At 43.5% G+C, this 21,684-nt stretch overlaps 1 protein-coding gene across 1 annotated transcript in view; it reads right to left on the reverse strand.

The window, feature by feature from the left end:
* LOC124280549 (RNA polymerase II-associated protein 3-like) overlaps positions 1-20,210 on the reverse strand; it is a 416,551-nt gene extending 396,341 nt beyond the window's left edge. The window contains exon 1 of the mRNA XM_046716497.1: positions 19,939-20,210. The gene's annotated coding sequence lies outside the window, so the exon portion shown is untranslated. The remainder of the gene's footprint in view (positions 1-19,938) is intronic.
* Between the last annotated feature and the right edge of the window lie 1,474 nt (positions 20,211-21,684).

Consider the following 21,684-nt stretch of genomic DNA (forward strand, 5'->3'; position numbering starts at 1 on the left):
AGGCGTACACTTTACCATCTACTCCGGGTCGTCGAATCAGCGTGTGTCCCCGAGGTCGGAGATCCCTACATTGATGCATTTTTTCAACTTCATTCCAGGACCTTGTGCGCTGGTCATTTTATGTGCAGCGCTACGGCTGAGGTATCCTATATTCACGAGATTATGATTTATATCTAACACCGATATTATCAGCTCAGGGATGTTGCCCTGGGTTAACCTCTTATACTGCAGCGGTGAAAACGACTTCGGTTCTGCCGCCGTTGTATTTCTCGTTTTCACCGCACGGCTCTAAGTATAGTGGAAGGGTGACCCCTTGAATGTTGTCCGTTGTGCTCACCTGACTGAGATGAATGCACAGCTCCCGCACGGTACTAGGTCGGTAACTTCGCCTGTGGCGGTAGTCGTTGGTTTTATCTCGTCAGGTGATATACCGAGTGTGTCTTCGCCAATGGCGGCTGAGTCTTAAGGGGTACTTCCGTTGTTGATTAACACCACTGTGCCGTTTGAGTCGCTCATCTTGAGTTCGGCTCCCAATGGTTTGAAGACCTCGCCGCTTAATGAACACACGCTGTAGTAGCCGTCAATTATCTGATTGCGGACGCCACCCTACGATCAGTTTATTGTTGCTAGCGCTGATGTTAGTCCATCGTGGTAGGTAGGTGATATCGCACATTGCGCGACTTCGAAGTTGACCCGACGTGTTATCGATCGCGGCGTAAGCTGAACGGCCTCACCGCCGTTATTCCTGGAAGTGTTATGTACATGTTAGAGTATATATGCTCATTATATAATAGTTTTAAAATGTACAAGCCGGGACTGTTTTATCCTAAACAGGACGTAGATTTCTCCCACATTAAGATCGTGGTTGCTCCTGGGTTGTATTTCAACACCCAGTCCATAGATGTGTTCCACAAGTATAAATTTTTCGGTGACTAACGCTAAGGTAGTTCACGCTTGGCTCAACAACCCGATGCAGTTCTGGCAGAATCAACTCAACTTCGCCGTGTGGTGCGCCACAACGGGTGTGGTGTGACATTGACCGACACCGGCGGCGTGGACCGCTGAGTCAGTCTGTGTTCACGCTTTCACGTGTACTACCAGGTCAGGCGTATCCTCAAAGAGATCAGCCCGGCCCCACAGGAAAAGCGTGGAATGCAGTAAACAACCAGTACGATAGACGGGCCTACTAACGTATTTGCAACGAATTCGAACTAAACACGAAGACGGATTGGCGTTTGCCGGGACCGAACCACGGGTTGGGTATCCCCATCGTTCACAATATGCCCCTCGTGGAAGCCAGCGAGAAGTTGAAGGAATGGGGATACAAGTCATATCATATCATAACAAACGAGTGGGATGACCGTTACATGGCTTTCGACAACAGTAAGGATTACAGAGTCTGGAGGTTCGAGCAGGGGGCAGCGGATGACTGGAAAAAGTTCATGCTGGACACGTCGAAAGGGTTTACTCGTGCTGGGGTAATCAGGTTAAACGACTCAATTCGAACGCACGCGGTGGGCTGTTGCGCGCAGACGCAAACGCCGCTCCAATATCCTAGGCAAGGGACTGCTTACGACGCTCAGAAACAGTTCGTTGTCAACGTTGAGGATGCTATCAATGCTCCAGTTGATCTCCCGAGTGCAATCAAACGCTACCAAGACGTGTTGGAATATGCCAGGTCGAAAGTCGACTACGTGTTCGACGTGGGGTTGTACATGGCTCCGAGCGATATGCAACTGAGAGTAAAAAAAGTGGTGGGCTACAACAACGAAATAGTCATAGCTACGGCGGGCCAAAAGTTGGGTGTCAACCTCAATGTAAACATACCCCACGTCTCACCACCCACGACCGGTGAAACGGGTATAGTGGCGCCACCCCCGGAGCCTAGGGCTCAACCAACACCCCCTGTGGGGTCACCCCCACACGTTCAGGCGTACAATCAACAGCACATCGATCGTAAAACAGCTATGGTGGTTGGCGGGGTCGCTGTCGGGTTGGGGCTCATTTGGTTAAAAATTCCTTAGCCGCTACGTACACCAAACCCACCACGGCTACGATGGCTGCCCACAGGTTTTGACTAAGCCGCGTGGCAGTTTTAGCCAGAGCTCAGCAACCACTTGCAGACGATGCTACCCAGGATGCCAGGCAGGGCTTCGCGCGGCCTTACCAGCCAGTTTAGCCAGGGCTTCCCCTAGGGATCTCAGGTGTTTTTTTACCCAGTCTTTGACACCCCCACCACTTGGTGGTGTTGTTGGTGCAGACGTGGGGGTACCCCCTGTCAGTGACACCACCAGGGTTGATATGATGAAGCCCAATGCAGTCAGAATGCTGGCGATGGTGATCCCTTGCTCGAACAGGGTCCGAATCCTGTCAGCTAGCGTGGTGTCTTCATTTAGGACTCGATCGATGGTTTCCGTCAGACTCGACTGATCTGCGATCGGAGGGCTTCCCGGGTTTGAGGAAGCGGATTCCAACCGAAGTCCGCCTCTCGCCTTCCAAGTTTTTTATTCTCTCCTCGATCACGGGCGTTTCATATCATCGTCTTCAGTTTCGTGAGTTTTATTTTTTCGCGGCGATGCGCTCATCGACTTCGTTCAGTTTCCCCATGTTGTTAACGAGTTCTCCACGTACATGTTTCAAGGCTTCATCTAGACCGTACAGTTCCCTTAGGGGAAATTCGAGCCCCGGCAAGGGTTTGTCATGGTACGTAGCCAATATTTTTTCGATACTGTCCGACGTTTCTTTAGCACGTTGGGATATATCACCTTCATCGCCTTTGGGTCTGGCTGCTTGCAGATCTTGGACGACCTTCGGGGGAAACTTAGGTCGTGCGCCGCCGTAATCTATAAAGCCTAGTTCCTCACAGAGCAGCTGACTCCCCCCAGGGCGACTGGTGATTGTTGACAAAGCATATGGCTTCCCATCTTTTTTCATGATATCGACCCCTGGGTGAGCCTTCAATCGCAGCGTGCCCTTCTTATCGACGATAAACTTGGAGTAGTCCCTCCCCAACGGCTTGATGTTGTCTTTATTTTCAACTGCGTCGTAATAATCATCAACGGCCGACTGTACAAGTTCAGTACTTAAGGGGAACGAGGTTTCATCCTGGGCATTATCATCCCACATATCATCCATAGGGATATACTCATAACCACCTTCAGCCATTATTTAGTATTAAAACTTATATATTTCATTTATATAACAATGTATGGCAGAAAACTAGATCCTTTCAGAAGATCGAGAGCCACTAGGTGTCAAAGCCGCGTCGCCAGTCGGGTGACCATCACCAACAACCCCAGCAAGATAGACCAGAATCAAACGCTGCTGGTTAGATTTCCAAACCTTGGCTTGTGAATGACCTCATTGTACCAGGCACTGTTCGACTGGCGCTCAACCTCACGCTGACCTCCGACAAGCGACAAACGTGAGCTAGTGCGGAACGTAGGTCGAAGCTATCATCAAGAAAACCACCATCAAGATCACCGTAACGAGGTGCTGAGTATCGACGACAGCCATGTGTTTCACTGCTACAGGGACCTCTGGAAAAGCGAGGAGAACGCGCCAATGACGCGTACCAGGGCATCAGCAAATCGACCAGGTCGCAAGATTGGGTATGCCTTCACGGCAGACCAGTTATCTAAGATCACGGACGGTGAAAAGGCTATCGCTCAAGCCGCACGGGAACAGGTTCTCATGCGTGCGCTCGACTTCGAAGTTGCTCACGGAACACGCGCCATTTTACCAGGCCGCTGGGTGATAGGCTTGAATACGAGCTCACGCTTAACGACTACAGCAAAGTAGTGCGTGCGCCCGAACGGCGATGAGGCTAGTTATACCATAGACAACTTCTCTCTGGAGTTCGACATGGTCACTAACCCGAGCTAGCCAGGCAGGTTGAAACCAGTACTCGGGGAATGTGGCCATCCTGTACGATCGCGATACTGAGGCATAGATCCATCGTGGGCGGGATAAGAGCGACACTGTGTGGAATATCAACCTGAACGCGTGCGGGCGATCGATGAAAGGCATCCTGATCGCCCCCGTGGAGGATTACGAGCCGTTCCGAGGGACAGCGAGAGAAGTTTTTCAACCCCGAGATTGAAAAGGTGGAAGTGACCATCGAGGGCGTGCCCAACCAGCTGTTCAGTCATGGTATGAGGGCATACCAGCAGTGGGATGAGATAAAAAAGCTGCCGAGCAAACATCCATACATAGCCAAAGACCTGGACCTATCATCCGTGCAAATCGGGTGAATACTTAACCAACAAGTACGCTGTGGTTGGACATGCGATCCACGGATGACGATAAACTACACGGTAGCGGACGCCGTATAGACAACGGTAGTGAGGGGATTACTATCCAGATTACCAAGAAGGCTCAACCCGCTGGCAAGTTGAAATTATATCTGTACGTTATTATGGACGCGCAACTTAATATAGACAATGGGAGATTCGTGCAAGCCATCTATTAATTTACCACGCGACCCACACTGCGCCATAGTGTGTGGGCAGACTGGCTGTGGGAAGACCGTTTTCGTGTTGGATATGTTGGAGAGGTACTACAGGGATGTGTTCGACCACATCGTTATCATGTGCCCTACTCTGAGCATGAATAAAACGTACACGGAAAGACCTTGGGTGATGACGGACCCGGACGTACACAGAGTCGACCCGGGGCCACGTCTGCAGGACTGGTTGAAAGCTTACCATATGAAATTTAAAGGGGAGTCGACGTTGTTTATACTGGATGACTGCAGCGCTAATCGCGAGATAACAAAAAAGAGAGACATGCTATCGTACCTGGCCTTCTCTGGCCGGCACGCAAATCACAGCGTCTGGGTGCTAACGCAGAAATTCAACTCGGTGTTGAAAGACCTCAGGGAGCAGACGCGATGGGTGGCCTTATTTCACTGCAAGGACAGGGATTCGTTCGAGGAGTGTTTGAGAGAGAACGATGTGATGAGCAAATTAGAACGGGGAACGGGTGAAGAAACAGCTCGCTGAAACTAAACACGCTAAGCTCGTGCTCAAGACCGACCAACCCGTGGCCTATAGGGTGTTTTAGCTTAGCAATGCTTAGCAATGCTTAGCAAATGCTTAGCAATGCTTAGTATAAATACTTAGCATTTAGTTATAGCTATGGTATTTGAAGTGTTTGTCGTGTGCAACTTAACCTTTATTTCTCTGTGTTTCGTTTACTGTAAACGTACTTATTTTCGCGTGGTGCAATTTTCGCGGAATTGACAGTTTAGACTACTTCGCGCGGTCAATTATTCGCGCAATCAGTAATTGCCGGAACTGCCAGCTGTCTCTTTGGCCGCCACTAATAGCAGTGAAAACAAACAGAGTGGCTTTACCTGTCAGGCGGTGTTTATTGCTTACTCACAGGAAATCCCTGCGATATACTAATACACAGTAACCCGTTTACTCCCGGAAGAGATGAAAAACACATCAGTCTTATGTTCCGCGAATTCTGGCGATCTGACGAATTAACTTATACTGTATATGAAGCTTTTTGCGATTTCAAACAAGCCGGGTTGTTGTGAATGAGATGATTGAGTGTTAAGTGACTATTCGCTTCATGATGATACGTTTGTATCTAAATGAATAAATAACATACTGCTGTATTATTTCTTTCCGAGTCGATTCATGGTAATCTGTTTTGTATCAAACCATCTGTCATGTGACCAATTTCCATGGCGGCCACAACACACATTGCTGTTTTCGCTAATTCGGCGATGGGATTTGGCTCATTATTTAATTATGTTTTGGGAAATCGATTACAACGACAGTTAAGTATGATTGTTTATGCTACTATCAGTCGTCATTTTTAGATTCCCGTAGATTTCTGTCTTCAAACTTGATGTGTCATGGTTTATTCGCGGTGTATAAATTTTCTCGCTAAAATGTTTTGCTCGAAAAGCGCGAAAATAAAACCTGCGCGAAATATACTACGTTTACAGTATATCGTATATTATATAGGTAAAACTAAAACTTACTTATCACATTATAAGATGGAGTGTGAGGAATTGCTTGAACAATTGTTGGTACCCCAATCACCACAGGTGGACGATGATAAGCGAGAGAAACTGGTGGCGTTGGCTGTTGGTGGCAAAGCCAAACATTACTTTGGGGAGTACACTCCGGATAAAATTCACAAAATGTCAACCGAAGAAATCGATAAACTGTACGCTAGATACGAGGGTAGACTAGGCGCAGAAATGACAAAGACAATAGGATCGGCTATGACCCAGATATACACTGGTATTGCGTCGTACTTCCTTCCCATCCCCCCGGAGCGCCGACTTTACCTGTGGGAAGACCTCGAGAAAGACCCTTTTATCGAACACGCCTTGAGCTCTATTAGCTGCGATCTGTACCACAAATACGGTATGTTGTTAGCCCCGGTGACGGCGGCGATTATCACGGCAAAGCATTGTCAATTTGAGAGGAAAAATAATAATAATAGTATAGATGGATGCTGCACAGACCCAGACCCCTTCAGAGGAGACGGTGGAAACCTCCAGGGAGGTGAACCCTCCCGAGCAGACCCCACCCCAACAACTGGAGGAAACCCCAACTGGAGGTGAACCCTCCCACAGTCACCAGGCAGAAGAATCCTAAGAGAGTAGCTGCCGGTAAAAAACGGTGGTGTAACCAACATAAAATTATCAAGGTGACCCACCCGTCTCGACTATTGTTGGTTGTATGCGCAACTGCTGCCGTGGCTATCTCATGGTTATATACACGACACAGGAATCCCAAGGATTCCGGGGAGGGAAACCCTACACCCCCGCAATTAAAGGTCAACCCGCATATCATGCAATAAAATATATATTTTTATATCATATACATAATGTCTGAGGGGAAAACGTTCGTCAACGACGCATACCACGCCACCGTGGTCGCCAGTCTAGCCGTAGGGTACGCTCGGTTGACCAAAATGGTGCTTAAACAACCGACTATCAAGCTAGATTTCAACCTGCAGGATATGGGTATGCTAATAATGAACCTTGGTATGGCGATGGCTACAAAAGACATCCTAGTAAAACAAGGGATAATACCTGAAGATATTATGAAATAAATATAGGATGGCCACGATAGCTATGATGGTCGGTGGTGCGTTAGTGAATGCCCTGGCATTTTCCGGGAGTAATTTCCTCTTTTCGAAACTACGAGAGTCACACGCGGCTGAAATACAAGCCGAAAGAAAACGCTATTGAAAAATTACAGACAGCACAATCCGAGTACGCTAAAAAACGCCTCCAGAGGATCGATTACATTAACGAACAACTCAGGCGTGAAAACCATGCCGTTCAAACATTCCACGATGTCGACGACGCAGCGAGAGAATACTTCTTATTAACTGGTAAACGATTGGAGCCACTCAATAAACCCACACTCTCTCAGTACTACACACCATCCAAGGGACAAATGGACCGTGAACTGGCCTTCATAGCGCTGGGTATAGCGGCGACTGCGTTGGTTGCAAAACAATTAGACTAAGTACTCATATAAGTATGCTAAACATGAGACCTGCTCCATACCGATGCGAATACATACTTATGGGGAAGAACGAACCCTGTGGTAAGAAATGTAGGACAGAGGGGTATTGTTGTTTCCACATGGGAAGCCCTAACTACTCGTGTTCTGTGTGTGGTATCGGGGTTAAAGGGCACTACTGTCTATGTAAAGCTCACGGAGCTTAACGTAGTCAGACATCACCTCATCTACGAGAAAAAAGGCCTACATAAAAGAACGAGGCGGCTTCTCAAGATAACAGTGTAGTGACCCAATTAGAGATTATACACACATACGTATAGCTATGTTTGTGGAAATTGACCCCAGGGAAAGTATACCCGGCATCGAATCTCTGGTTAAAAACATACTCAAAGAGAAACTTAACTTATGGGGACGCTTCAGATTTCAGGTAATATTGGAAGTGGTATGGATTAAAGAGGGTGTTAAGTATACTCGTCCCTTCACATGTGAGGGGGACATCACGACTCAACATCAGATAAATTGTTTTACAAGTATACAGGAATACCTACACAACTTCAAGGAATATTATATCCAACAGTGCGAGTACTGGATTGAAACAGCCTCACTATATTTTTTATGAGTTACCTCCCTTTACTGTGGTCCAATTAGACATTAATTCTCTTAGGTGTGTACGCAATTATGACTACTATACGCGAGCTTAAGCAAATCGCCAGACAGAGAGGTGTGATAGGGTATTCTAGAATGCGGAAGCCAGGCTTGTTGAGATTACTAGGTTTAGAAACCCCTCTCACAGTAAAACAATTAAAAGCTCAAGCAAAACAGCTTGGGTTCACGGGTTATTCAAACCTGGGGAGAGCCGGGTTAAAGGCATTGTTATCACATGCCCCCGTAGCAAAACCTCCCACTGTAAAACAATTGAAAGCTGAAGTTCGTGATTTGGGGTTAGGTGGGTATTCCCGTATGAATAAACCACAGCTTGTAGAACTGTTACGATAGAATAGAGCTATTGACCTACAGTTCATACCCACTGAGCACGCTGTAGGTAACTATTTGAGAGGTTGGCGCATGCATGTTGATAGGAACATAGACATTACAGATATTAAGCCACTGATAGCTGATAAAATAAATCAGGAACTAAACAGTCTGGGAAGTATCAAGTTTCAGATCACAGTTAAAATGTCATTTCGATAAGCAGGTAGGGGAGGGGTCACTGAGCACGTTCAGCCTTACTTCAGAGGTAGGCAAGAGGTTGTCACGCATACAGAGACCATTAACGCGATCGATCGATACCAGTTTTCAGCAGATACTGAGAATACCTAGAACGCTACACACACTTGGGGTCGGGTGGGCTGTAGATAAAATCGATAATGTCTATCTAGACATAGCTAACTACGTGCCGTTCAGAGGCGGGTCATACCTAGACTTGCCTCCCTACTATAGGAAAAAACATGCCATAGTAAACGTTAAGAATAGAGGAGACGATTGCCTGAGGGTAGCTATCAGGTCAGCCTTGTTTCCAGCTGACACTCATTCAGACAGGCTTTCTAGCTATCCCCAAGATGATGGGCTCAACTGGGATGGTATAGATGAACCAACCCCCATATCCCAGATCACTAAAGTAGAAAAACAGAATAATCTAGCTATAAATGTCTTTGGGCACGAAGGTAACACAACAATAGTACACAGGGTCAGCCCTTGGGGGGAACCCCAAACCCCCCCTCGCCAAGTTATCAATATATTCATGATCCAACGAGGTGAAAAGTATCACTACACGTGGATAAAACATCTCAGCCGGTTGTTGCACGACCAGTCGAAGCACGTTGGGAAAAAACACTTTTGTGTGCGATGCCTGCACGGTTTCAGCCGAGCTGATTTATTAGAATCCCACGGGAGGATTGCCAAGGTGTGGGGCAGAGACGCCATACGCTGCGTTGATATGCCTAAGGAAGGTGACAATATCCTAAAAATTCGACAACCACAAGAACCAAATGTCTGTGCCTTATATCGTTTACGCCGACTTTGAAGCCTTGGTCAAACCTGTTACCGGCGGGGCTCCCACAGGCGGGGTTGTTGGGGGGACCCCAACCACACTCAAAACACAGGAGCATGAAGCCTGTGGGTTTGGATACGTTGTCGTCCGTTGTGATGGGGAAACGAAAGCTCCGGTAGTGTACAGGGGTCCTGACGCGGCTGAAAGGTTTCTAAAGTGTTTGCAGGAGGAAGAAAAAATTATTAGGAATGCGTTGTATAGAGTCGCTCCCATGCGTATGACCCAAGCCGACAGGCTAGCTCACGCCTGTGTGTGACTCACCACTTAACGGTGATTCGGTAAGAGATCACTGTCACGTAACCGGTAAGTATAGAGGCGCCGCTCACAGCGCGTGTAACCTTAAGCTTAGAATCAACCCTAAGACAATAAACAGTCCCGTTGTCTTTCACAACTTGAGAGGGTACGACTCTCACTTAATCATGCAGGCCATCGCGAAAATCGATGGCAATATAACGTGCATCCCCAACAACATGGAGAGATACATCTCCTTCAGCTTAAACGGCCTTAGGTTCATAGATTCAGTACAATTTCTATTGTCTTCATTAGACAGTCTGGTCAAGGCCAACGATACCTTCCCTATTACCGATCGATACACGGACGCCGAGACTAGACCCCTGCTTATGAGGAAGGGTGTGTATCCCTATGAGTACATGGATAGTTGGCCTAAGTTCACCGAGACCAGACTACCCCCCATCAGAGAATTTTACAGCAATCTGACCGACTCGTAGATATCCCAAGACGATTACTCACACGCTATTAATGTATGGAATAAACTGGGTTGTAAGAACCTGGGTGACTATCATGACCTGTACTTGAGGACAGATGTACTGTTGTTAGCCGACGTGTTTGAGACGTTTTAGGCGGACGTGTTTCAAGCAGTATAAAACTCGACCCCGCGATGGTATTACACCAGCCCAGGTCTGTCGTGGGATGCCTTGCTTAAAAGACCGGAGTTAAGTTGGAATTGCTTACAGATTACGACATGCACCTATTCATTGAGAAAGGCTTGCGAGGTGGGATCTCCATGGCAGCCAAACGATACGCCGAAAAGCAAATAATCAATACGTGAAGGGCTACGACCCTAGCAAGCCAACCAATCACATTCTCTACCTCGACGCCAACAACCTGTGTAACGGCTGGGCCATGAGCCAGTATCTACCCACAGGGGATTCGAATGGGCTCACATGAGGTCGATGTTATGAGCATCGGCCGGATTCTAACAAAGGTTATATCCTCGAGGTTGACTTGGAGTACCCAGAGGCATTACACACATCACACAACAGCTACCCCTGGCCCCGAACGATGAGGGTTAACCCAGACTGGATGTCTGAGTACCAACATAACTTATTAGGTGGGCGGGTGGCAGACGTTGAAAAACTCGTGCCTAACTTAATGAATAAGACCAAGTACATCGTTCACTATCGCAACCTACAGCTGTACCTGTCGTTGGGTATGAGGCTGACTAAAATACACAGGGTGCTCGTGTTCGACCAGAGCCCATGGATGGAGCCCTACATCAGAATGAACACAGACCTCCAAAAGCTTGCCACCAGTGACTTTGAGAAAAATCTCTACAAGCTCATGAACAACTTCGGTGTTCGGTAAGACTATGGAGAACCTGAGGAAAGCGTGACCGTGAAGCTGGTTCGGTCGAATGAGGAAGACAAGCTCAGAAGACTGATAGCCAGTCCGGCATTCAACCGTAGCAAGATATTCACCGATGACCTAGTTGCCTTACACATGAAGAAAAGTCACATAAAATTCAACCGACCTGTTTATGTGGGGATGAGCATCCTCGATTTATCCAAACACCTGATGTACGACTTTTACTACAACGAGCTTAAGAAACAGTACGACGACAGGTGCGGCGCTGTACACTGACACGGATTCCCTGCTGATGGAGATTCGAACCGAGGACGGTAATGCGAGGACATGAAAAACACCTCGATTTGTAATGACACCAGCGACTACCCCAAGGACCATGCCATACACAGCACGGTAAATAAAAGGTCCTAGGTAAGATGAAGGACGAAAGTGTGCCGGCACGCCCATAGCCGAAAGTACATAGGGTTGAGACCTAAGATGTACTCCATACTGAAAGCCGACAATAGTGAGATCCGAAGGCTAAGGGTGTTAAGAAGTACGTGGTGAAACAACACATCAAACACGCCAGATTCAAGGAAGCCCTGTTCAAGACCCGTACCTTTAGACATAAAATGAACACACTTAGAAGTGATGGCCATAAGAAATACGGACTGACAATAAACAAGACGCCCCTGTCGCCTATGGATACTAAACGCTGGATAGCTATTGATGGGATAAACACGCACGCTGCATGGACATGAGAAAATTGAACCAAGAACATAGGTATAAATATCGGGACGACATGTCACGGAACCAGAGAAAGTTTGAGGCTATTTACTATAGCCCGCGGGTACTGGAAAGGAGCTAGCTGTAGATAAGCTGGCTAAAATGGGCCGAGTACCCCCGAGGAAGCCAAAGCGTGGCTTGAAAAACAAGCCCTGTGGCAGATCTATTTGTCACCACCACGCCACGTGCCTAGAAGGAAGTTTGGTATTAACATACCTAATAGCGCTCACCAGGCAGACCTACTGTTCCTACCCCACGATAAGAGGTACAAGTATGCCTTAACCCGTGGTGGACGAGCCAGTCGCTACAAGGAAGCCGAGCCCTTGACCACGAAAGATTCTGCCCAGGTGGCCAGAGGATTCAACGCGATATACAAAGCGCGAGTCCGCTGGCGGCCAACAGAGCTGCAAGTTGACCCCGGCTGGAGTTCATGGGTGCCGTGTCACAACTGCTAGCCAAACACGATACAAAGGTCAGGCGTGGCACGGCTGGAGCCCATCGCAGCCAAGCCATAGTTGAGAGATTCAATAGGACTTTGGCTGAGCGCTTATTCGGACATCAGTATGCGAGGGAGTTGGCCGCCCCGGGAAAACGATCGACTGAATGGGTCACGAGGTTACCTAAGGTGGTGTCGGCAATCAACCATGAAGTCACCCGTCTCACCGGTAAGAAACCGGCAGACGCTATCAAACTAAAATCGATAGTGTCAGAGTCGGCCGCTCCATTGCGTGGGAAGGAGAAGCAGATACCAGATAGGGCCCTAGTGAGATATCTATACCAGCCGGGGGAACACGAGGGTGATAGCCGTAAGCGAGCCACTGATCCTATATGGTCAGTCAAAACTTACAACATAGATAAAGTGGACATGAAAGTAGACGAAGCGAACTTGTACTACTTGAGGGATGGGCCAGGCAGAGGATTTGTAAGAGAAGAATTATTGATCGCATCCGTCGCACGGCACAGTGTTACCTCCTGTCAACACGGCATAGCGGTGTCCCGTTAAACCAACATACTTCAGCCAAGTCCCCGGTAGCTCAGTCGGTTGAGTGGTGAGCCCTTTTATAGTTTGCGTGAGGTAAACATGTGGAGTTCGTATCCCGCTGGCGTCTCAAACTTTTTCATAGTAGGGGTAATGGCAGCAAAAGCTAAAGGTCCGGCCAAAGCCTTATTTGGGGAATAAGGCTTTGCAGAGGCTTTTGTTGGACTTGGTCCAGGACAATCATTACCTCTACTACTCTATGCTCACCTCGTCTGCTTGGTCACAGCGGAGAGGTGATTGTGTAATATGCTCTCACTGCTACTTCTCATCCCTGTATAGCCATCCACACATATTGGCCACTACTTCCCAAAACAAATATCTTCCTTTTGATTTATAACGCTAGTCCAGCAATAACAGTGGGTAAGACTAGGTTGTAATCACAGTCACGCCTGATTGATTTGTCTGACAATTGGGATGTATGACTTTTGGGACGTCTAACTTTTGGGAGTAAACCACTGGAAGCATTTCTGTGGGTTTACTCAGAAAGTAAATTATCAGTTCCTTTGTTCTTGAGACATTTAAAGGTAAGTGGTTTTCTGCACACCAAGTCGTGAATTGATTAATGATAAATACAGTTCTTCAGAATCAGTGTTGCTCAATTTGCTGATAATTGCTGCATCATCTGCGAACTTTACAGTTGAACAGGCGGAATTAGAGCTTATACAATCATTAAAGTAGTGGGTGAAAAGAACAGGAGTTATTACACAGCCTTGTGGTGCACCAGTGTTGGTGGTCCGTATACTTGATACATCCCCCTTAACTTTCACGTACTGCTGTCTGTCCTCAAGAAAGTTTCCAAACCATTTGATGAGGTATGAGTTAACGTCTAACAGTTTCTGTATCATGATATGTGGCTGGATAGTGCTGAACGCAGATGAAAAGTCAACAAAGAGGATCCTGATGTATAACTTGGGTGTCTCTAGATGTTTATAGACATTATTAAGGAGTGACAGTGTGGCATCAACAACTCCTCTCCTTGACTTGTAGGCAAACTAAAGCGGGTACAGTATGTCGGCAACTTCCTGACAGAGATGTCCAAGCAAGATGCGTTCCAGCGACTTCATTGCTATAGATGTGAGAGCAACTGGCCTGTAGTCGTTGAGTTCTTTAGGTTGTGTCTTTTTAGGAACTGGTACAATCTCTGATGTTTTCCAGACTGAAGGAATAACGTGTGTATTCACTGGGAATTGAAACAATCTAGTGAAGACTGTACACAGTTGAACTTCAAGGCTGTCAGGTCATTCTGCTTTTTGGATGTTAATTCTGGAGAAGCTTTGAATGACATCACCTTCTGATATATGGATATGACTTTCACTATCCTGTACGGCTTCACTGACTTGAGCTCTCTCATTGGTAAAATCTTGACAATAGAATTAAGCAGCTGTAGAAAGTGTTGACATCCTCAGCAAAGGTCTTATTGTCTCATAATGACTTAAAATCACAAACGGCACAAGCACGATGTGGCCTTGCATTGTTGTCCATGAAAACTGGCCTTGTGGCCTGTCAAGGATGCCAGTGATGGAATGTTGTTCACTCAGATTTTGTCTGACCATCTTGAGGACAAGTTTATGTGAGAACATTACCTCTCTTGCCTCGCATGAGCCAGGCACATTGAAAAACAAGCTCTGAGCTATCCACCTGAATTGAACGAAATGTCAACCAAGAAAGGACGTAATGCCCACCCATAGGATGGACAAAGTCAATCAAACTCCACGTCCTCTCATTTGGAAGAATATTTCACTTGTTCTAAAGTATCAGCTGATACACAATCTTCAATGAAAACAAGTGAGGTCACCATTATGACCAATGACATAAGTGGTATAAAACTCCACATGGAATAATGCATGAAGACATTTACTTGTGATATCTCCATAAAGATTGACACAATATGTACTGACATGACAGAAATGTGACGCACATTAGAGGAAACTCTAACTGCGGTGAAATACAATGCTGGTGATTTTCAGGTCAACAAGGACGACATAGCCGCCTTGAGTAAGGGATTTTCTGAAATTTTCAGTGAAAATAAAGAACAGACTGAAAAACGCTTTCTACAACAGGAGCTCCACCAGCGTAAGTCAAACCTCCAAATCCGTGGACTACCAGACCACTTGGCCCCTGAAAAGACAACCCACGAATTGTTCAATGACCTAGGTCTACAACGAGCAAATGAGATGCCATTTGTAAACATCCACTAATTGCCACCCCCAGGGAAACTGGAAGAGGATGAAGGATGCCCCTAAACCTATCATTGTCAAATTTTTCCATATGCAGGACAAGAACGATGTCCACCAAGCTTCCTTTAACAAGTGGAAACTCTTCAAAGAAAAGAAGATTTCTATCAAGACGGATCTACCGGTAATGCTAAAGAAAAGATGATCACACCTGGCCACTAAGGGATACGAGCTCCGCCAAAAGCTACATGTTCAACCGAAGATTCTGGATAAAGGGATTGAAGTGACCCTACAGTTTAAGTCAGACAGGACAGGACAGGTTTTCCGCATGGACAGACATCGATCTGGACAACAGCATTGAGAACATAAAACTGTAAATTGCTCATAATGGCTTGATGAGATAAGTCATAAGACTGGCATTTTGAATAAATGCGTGTTTTTTACAAACAGACATCACATGACTATCACATGATGGTCACGTGACTAAAGTGTTTGTGTTTACAGTGCATCAACTGGACACATTGCAGACCGGTTATTTATAAAGAAAACAAGGTACCTTATGTTGTTGGACTTTGAATTTGGATATTGTCTGAACTCTGTTTTACTTTTATGTTCTTTTCATTAATTTCAAATCATCGACCACTAGCTCCATGCCAGTGGATTAGCATTTTCAATGTTCTCGTGATATGCCCAAATTGATGTAGATTCTATGCAATGTCCGGTTTTCGATCATAAACTTGGGCAGTATTAAGTTTGTTTCTATCATTTTGTTGACATCATGTAACTTATTTATTGAATCCAAATGTGGATGGCCGCTTATCTTCACTGGGACACTCATGGAGTTTGTTTTAGTTACAGAAAACTTAAAATTTTCCATGTCAGTATTTTTCAAATCATGTGAAGGCACTATACTTTCTTCAGTATGTACTACACCAAACATAAATGAGAAAGAGTATAATGACCTGGAAAAGGACCTGACAATGGAAGAAGTAAAGAAAACAGTCTTATTCATGAAAAACAATAAGAGCCCAGGTATTGATGGTTATCCTATTTAATTTTTCAAATTCTTTTAGAAGGACTTAAGCCAATGGATATTTTGATTCACAAAGGAGACCTTTACTAACAATTAATTAACATGTACAAACAGCATCACTTTTTCAAAATGGACATCTGTCATCTTTTTTCAGACTTGAAAGGGGATGGAGACAGGGAGATCCAATTGCACCATACTTATTCATTCTCTCAGTTGAAATATTAGGTACTATGATAAGGACAAATCCGGACATAAAGGGCATAACACTTAAAGGAAACGCTTAGAACATATCAATAGATTACTCGCCAATTGGCACAGAAGAAATTTAAATCTTAATGGAAAAATCACTATTCATGAAAGAACTCAATAAATAATTTATAGATTTTTATGGAAAAATAATAACATCAAAATATAGAGATAAACTATAAACAGAGGTTATCAAGATGGGGAAGAAAAGAAAGGCTCAGGATGATTGATATAGAATGTTTCATTAATGCTTTGAAATTATCCTCATTGAAAATCTATATAAAATAGGCTATTCCTTTATTCTTACTTGGCTCCAGTGCTGTTGACTGTTTATCTGACCATGATAATCCTTATTGGAGAGATGTATTATCTGCTTGGAGGATATTCTATAAGAAAATTACTCTTATGGAAAATGATGTAGACCAAATCTTTACTCAACTACTTTGGTTGAATCATTTTTTCAAATAATCATATATTATAAAAAACTGGTTTAGTCACAACATATATAGTATAAAAGATACATGTGATGAAAATGGCTTTCTAAGTTTTGAATGAAAATTTAAAACAGATACAAAACACAGGGAATTTTCTTAGACTATCAACACTTGTTAAACAATATTCCAAACAATTGGAGATATCAGATAAGAAACAGAACACTTACATTTGATCAGCCACATATTAAAAATATATACAAAAATATCATCTGTAACGCAAAAGGCTCAAGGAAATTTTATGAGGACCTAATTAAGAATGATATCACACAAGTCATAAGAATATTGGAGCTCTATCTCTCAGCATGAGATTGACTGGAAAGATGTATTTAGCTATTACAGGAAATGTACAAATGACTGTAAGCTCTTAGACTTTCAATACAGATTTATGAACAGAATAATATATACAAAATTATTGAAGATGAAGTTAGTTGATGACGATGCATGTACATTGTGTAAAACTGCCTCAGAAGACATATCACATGTTTTCTTTGAATGTCAATTTGTTCGGAACTTTGGCTTAAAGTTGAAGAATTTGTTAATAATAACCTCCAAACCAATTTTGACACTATCTAAATTCATTATTATGTTGGAACTGTCCTCAAACAATCAAGTAGTAAATCACATTTTACTACTTGCTAAAAGATTCATTTATACCTCAAGCCTTAAACAGCAAGATATATATTTTGCAGGATTTCTTATGTTGCTTAAGGACATATGCTATATTGCAATGTAAAATAATAAATATAGTTATTTAACTTGGAAATGGCATCACTTAGATACACTACTCTGACATTTCAATTTAGCACATAAAATTTAACTTACTCAAACTAATGTGTCCATTATAGTTATAACACTTTCATCAAGCTCCCGTATATAGTACACCTTCATATGTGTATACAATTTTGTATATTAACTTAATGATGTAACTGCCAACTCATGTCACTCTTCTGCCTGTACTTGTAACTTGAAATGGAATAAAAAAAAATATTTTAAAAAAAGGTTTATGAGAGAAGCACCCCTACTCCATCAATGAACCCTAGCCAAATGGTACTTGCACCAAATTCCATATTAAATATGCAGTGCTTCTACGGCACACAAGCACATCAGTAATGAACAAAAGAAATAAACTATTGTCCAACCAATGGACATGCTGCTTTGTGCTATGGGGATAACAAAAGATGTCTGAGAGGATTCTGAGAAGGGCTGTATCCTACCTAGGATTTGTCATTTATGGTTGACCTGAACACTTAACAGTCTACTGAAATTTGATATAAGCTTACTGACATATATGTTGCAGGTGATGCATATCTAAATTCACCCTACTGGCTGCAGAACAGTTACCGCCGCTTAACAGTTATCGCCAATACATCAGGATCACACGTGCGCAGTTCCGGTCAATTACAATCCCAGTATTTTTTCCTTCAGTATTTCACAACAAAGGACAGCAAAAGAAAATTCTCCACGGCAAGTAACATAATTAAAGATAAAGTTATGAACCCTATATTTGTTTTCAACTTAGTCTGGGGAATGTCACACAACCTATATAATAGCAAGTTCAAGTTCACAAGTCATTGTTCATTCTCTATCAATCTACTGTAAAAGAAACACTCAAATAGTCACACAATCAATTATTCGAGGTTACTGTATGATATAAATATATATATTTACGAATGGCATGAGAAATTCTGAATGGCGATAACTGTTACAGTTAGTTGTGAGAAAACATCTATTTATACTGCCATGATTCCCTTCCGTCGTGTTATATAAAAACATAATTGGCGGCAGTGAACGGGCTTGACACATTGGTGAAAAGCTAAATAAGTAACATAATTGGTAAGAGTTCCTCCTGTTCCCCCATCCCAAATAATATGTATACACGATAGTCTGGTAATTCCGCACGTCCGGTAATTCTGCGCAGCTGCAATAGCGTACTTCCGTATCGAAGGTAAACATCGTCTGTTACCACATTTACGGTAGAAATCAGGACATTTCTTCAAGGGACTGGCTTTTAATCACTAAAGGTAAGTAAATAATAGTAATTGACAGATAAATAGACAGTTTTATGAAAATTCGTTTTCTTCAGACTTTTATACCTTTTTCTTCACTATTCATAATTGGATTTAATATGAAACACTCTTCCTTACATTGATGAAGTGATTTTTAAAAATAATCTGGCCCTAATACGCTTCCATACTTCGGATCTCCAGCTGGATGTTATGCGCATCAGTTGCTGCGCAGAATTATCTGACAGCAATCAATGTCGTCAGAACGCCGGTAAGGTCAACCGTATGGCATAATGCAACGTTAGAATCTTATAGTTGTCAATAAAACTTATATTTCTAGGTACATATGATGCACACCAGCATGTTTAGTCACGTAAACCACAATAAAAAAAATAGACGTTAGTTGCCGTGTTGTGATCGATGTGCTTAGGTGCGCGGAATTACCGGACGGCATTGTAAATATACTAAAATTATTAACAAAACTTAACACAACAATTACTAGAGAACTCACAAAATGACTAAAAGTCCAAAATTTAAGTTAGGGTTAGGTTTAGAGTTGGGGGAACGGAAGGAACTCTTTCCACATAATTAATTCTATTTCATTCATGCATTCCTGGTGTCCCTTGCCGTGATATTGCTGAAGTATTGCCAACAGCGGCGTAAAACTAAACCACTCACTTGAATGGAATGACTGTAAAGGAGAGCTTGATCGAAGTCGCAGGCTGAATCCTCCGAGAGAAATTAGCGCAAAGAAAAGCTGCACTCGTCACAAAATATATATTCATGTAAAACATAGATAGGCTAGAATGCACTTTACCGGTCGCAGCCCTCGCTGCTCCCTTTACGATCCTTAGGGTTAGGGTTTAGGGTAAGGGTATGCCACCCTTTACGATCCTTAGGGTTAGGGTTTAGGGTTAGGCACCCTTTACGATCCTTAGGGTTAGGGTTAGGGAACACCAGCAGCGCTAATTAATCTGAAAAAGTGCGCCCGGTAAAGTGCAGTACTCCCCACAGATAAAATAATTACAGCTTTATGGACCGGTGTGTCCGTCTTCAAATTGATGTCTTTCTTTCGCATATGGGTTTCCCAGTTTTGCAAATCTGACAAAAACTCCTGAACATCATGTTGATTTTCTCGTAGCTGATGTTGCAAATCAACCATATGTTCTTCGTGCTTCGTGATTGACATACTTTTCAGTCAGTCACATATGCTTGTTCTGCTTGACAACGGAAAACGAACACAAACAAAGCCTATGCCTTCTCGTTGAAACAGTTCACATGGGTGCCGCCATCTTGGCCGTCACGTGATTTAGTTTGCCAACACGAGGCAGGGCCTGTCGCTAAGGCCGTCCGTATTTGTTTCTGTTTCTCATCTCCCGACCCACCAAAATTTTTCTTCCGACGGAACAAAACAAATTAATCTTTTATTTTACAAAATGTCGCCGACAGCAATAATTTCAGCCCGATCAAACGAAAAATGTGTCTTAAAAGACAACTTTAAAAAAATAATAATATTTTTGAAAAGTCTCAAGTGCGGAAGCGCTGAAGGGACCTGATGAAATAAAACTTATCTTGAGTGCACAAGTTGATATATTGAGCGCATAAATTAGTTTTCTTGAGCGCACAAGTTAACATCTTGAGCGCACATGTTAATATCATGAGCGCACGAGTTAGCATGTTGAATGCACAAGTTAAGATATTGAGCGCTCATGTTAGTTTTCTTGAGCGCACAAGTTAACATCTTGAGCGCACATGTTAATATCATGAGCGCACGAGTTAGCATGTTGAATGCACAAGTTAAGATATTGAGCGATCAAGTTAGTTTTCTTGAGCGCACAAGTTAACATCTTGAGTGCACAAGTTAATATCTTGAGCGCACAAGTTAGTATCTTGAGCGCTCAACTTGGTGTTTAGCATCTAATGGCATTAATGGAACGCACGTTTTTTATTTCTGTGCACTTAAGACCATTGTGCGTTTAAGGGCACAACACACGTTTGCTTGACTGATGGCTAAAATGTACAAACTTTTAGATGTATCCTTTTTGGAAGATTTCAAACGATGCAAAGTCGGAGTTAACTATAGGTGTTTATGATGAGACTATGTAAAAGTATGCAAATGTATCATGAACATTGATAATGTTTATGTAAATGTTCATCGTCTTTATGCTTGTCAATACTATTTTTTGTAACTGATTTTACCAATTTTTGCTTTATTACATAAATCAGGCCCAGGTATGTGTAATGTCATAATAAGAATTAAAACATAAACATGAGTAAGAGTTTATTGCAGGGGTGAATAGTGGTTTTACTGACTTCTAATATACAAGTATTATGAACACTAGCGTAAAGTTTGGATAACTTGTTTTGTGCTACGGCTTTATTATGTATATATAGTATTACATGACCATGAAAAATGTAAACATCTTTCAGGGAACTATATTCTGTAGTCTTGGTTTGCATGGATCAGTAATTTATAACTGTTTCCTAACGTGGGTACAATGGCAGTTTAACTCTGAACAATATCATATAAAACCCGCCTATTTAAAATCCATTTTTGACACTTATTGCGAGTCATTTTTAATGTTGAACGTATAACGTTATGCATAAGTACAAAAACCCAATTCATATACACTTATGTCGTTCAGATATCAGGCTGTATTTTCTTCGCTCACGCTTTCCGTAAAGATGCCAAATTAAAAAAATCGTAGCACAGTGCTTTTATCGGTGAGCGATGATAAAAAGCGGAGAAATATACTGTGCACTTATATTTATA

This window comes from Haliotis rubra, unplaced genomic scaffold, assembly GCF_003918875.1.
Source record: "Haliotis rubra isolate DU_JTF1 unplaced genomic scaffold, ASM391887v1 Scf27, whole genome shotgun sequence".
NCBI classification, from domain to species: Eukaryota; Metazoa; Mollusca; class Gastropoda; order Lepetellida; family Haliotidae; genus Haliotis; species Haliotis rubra.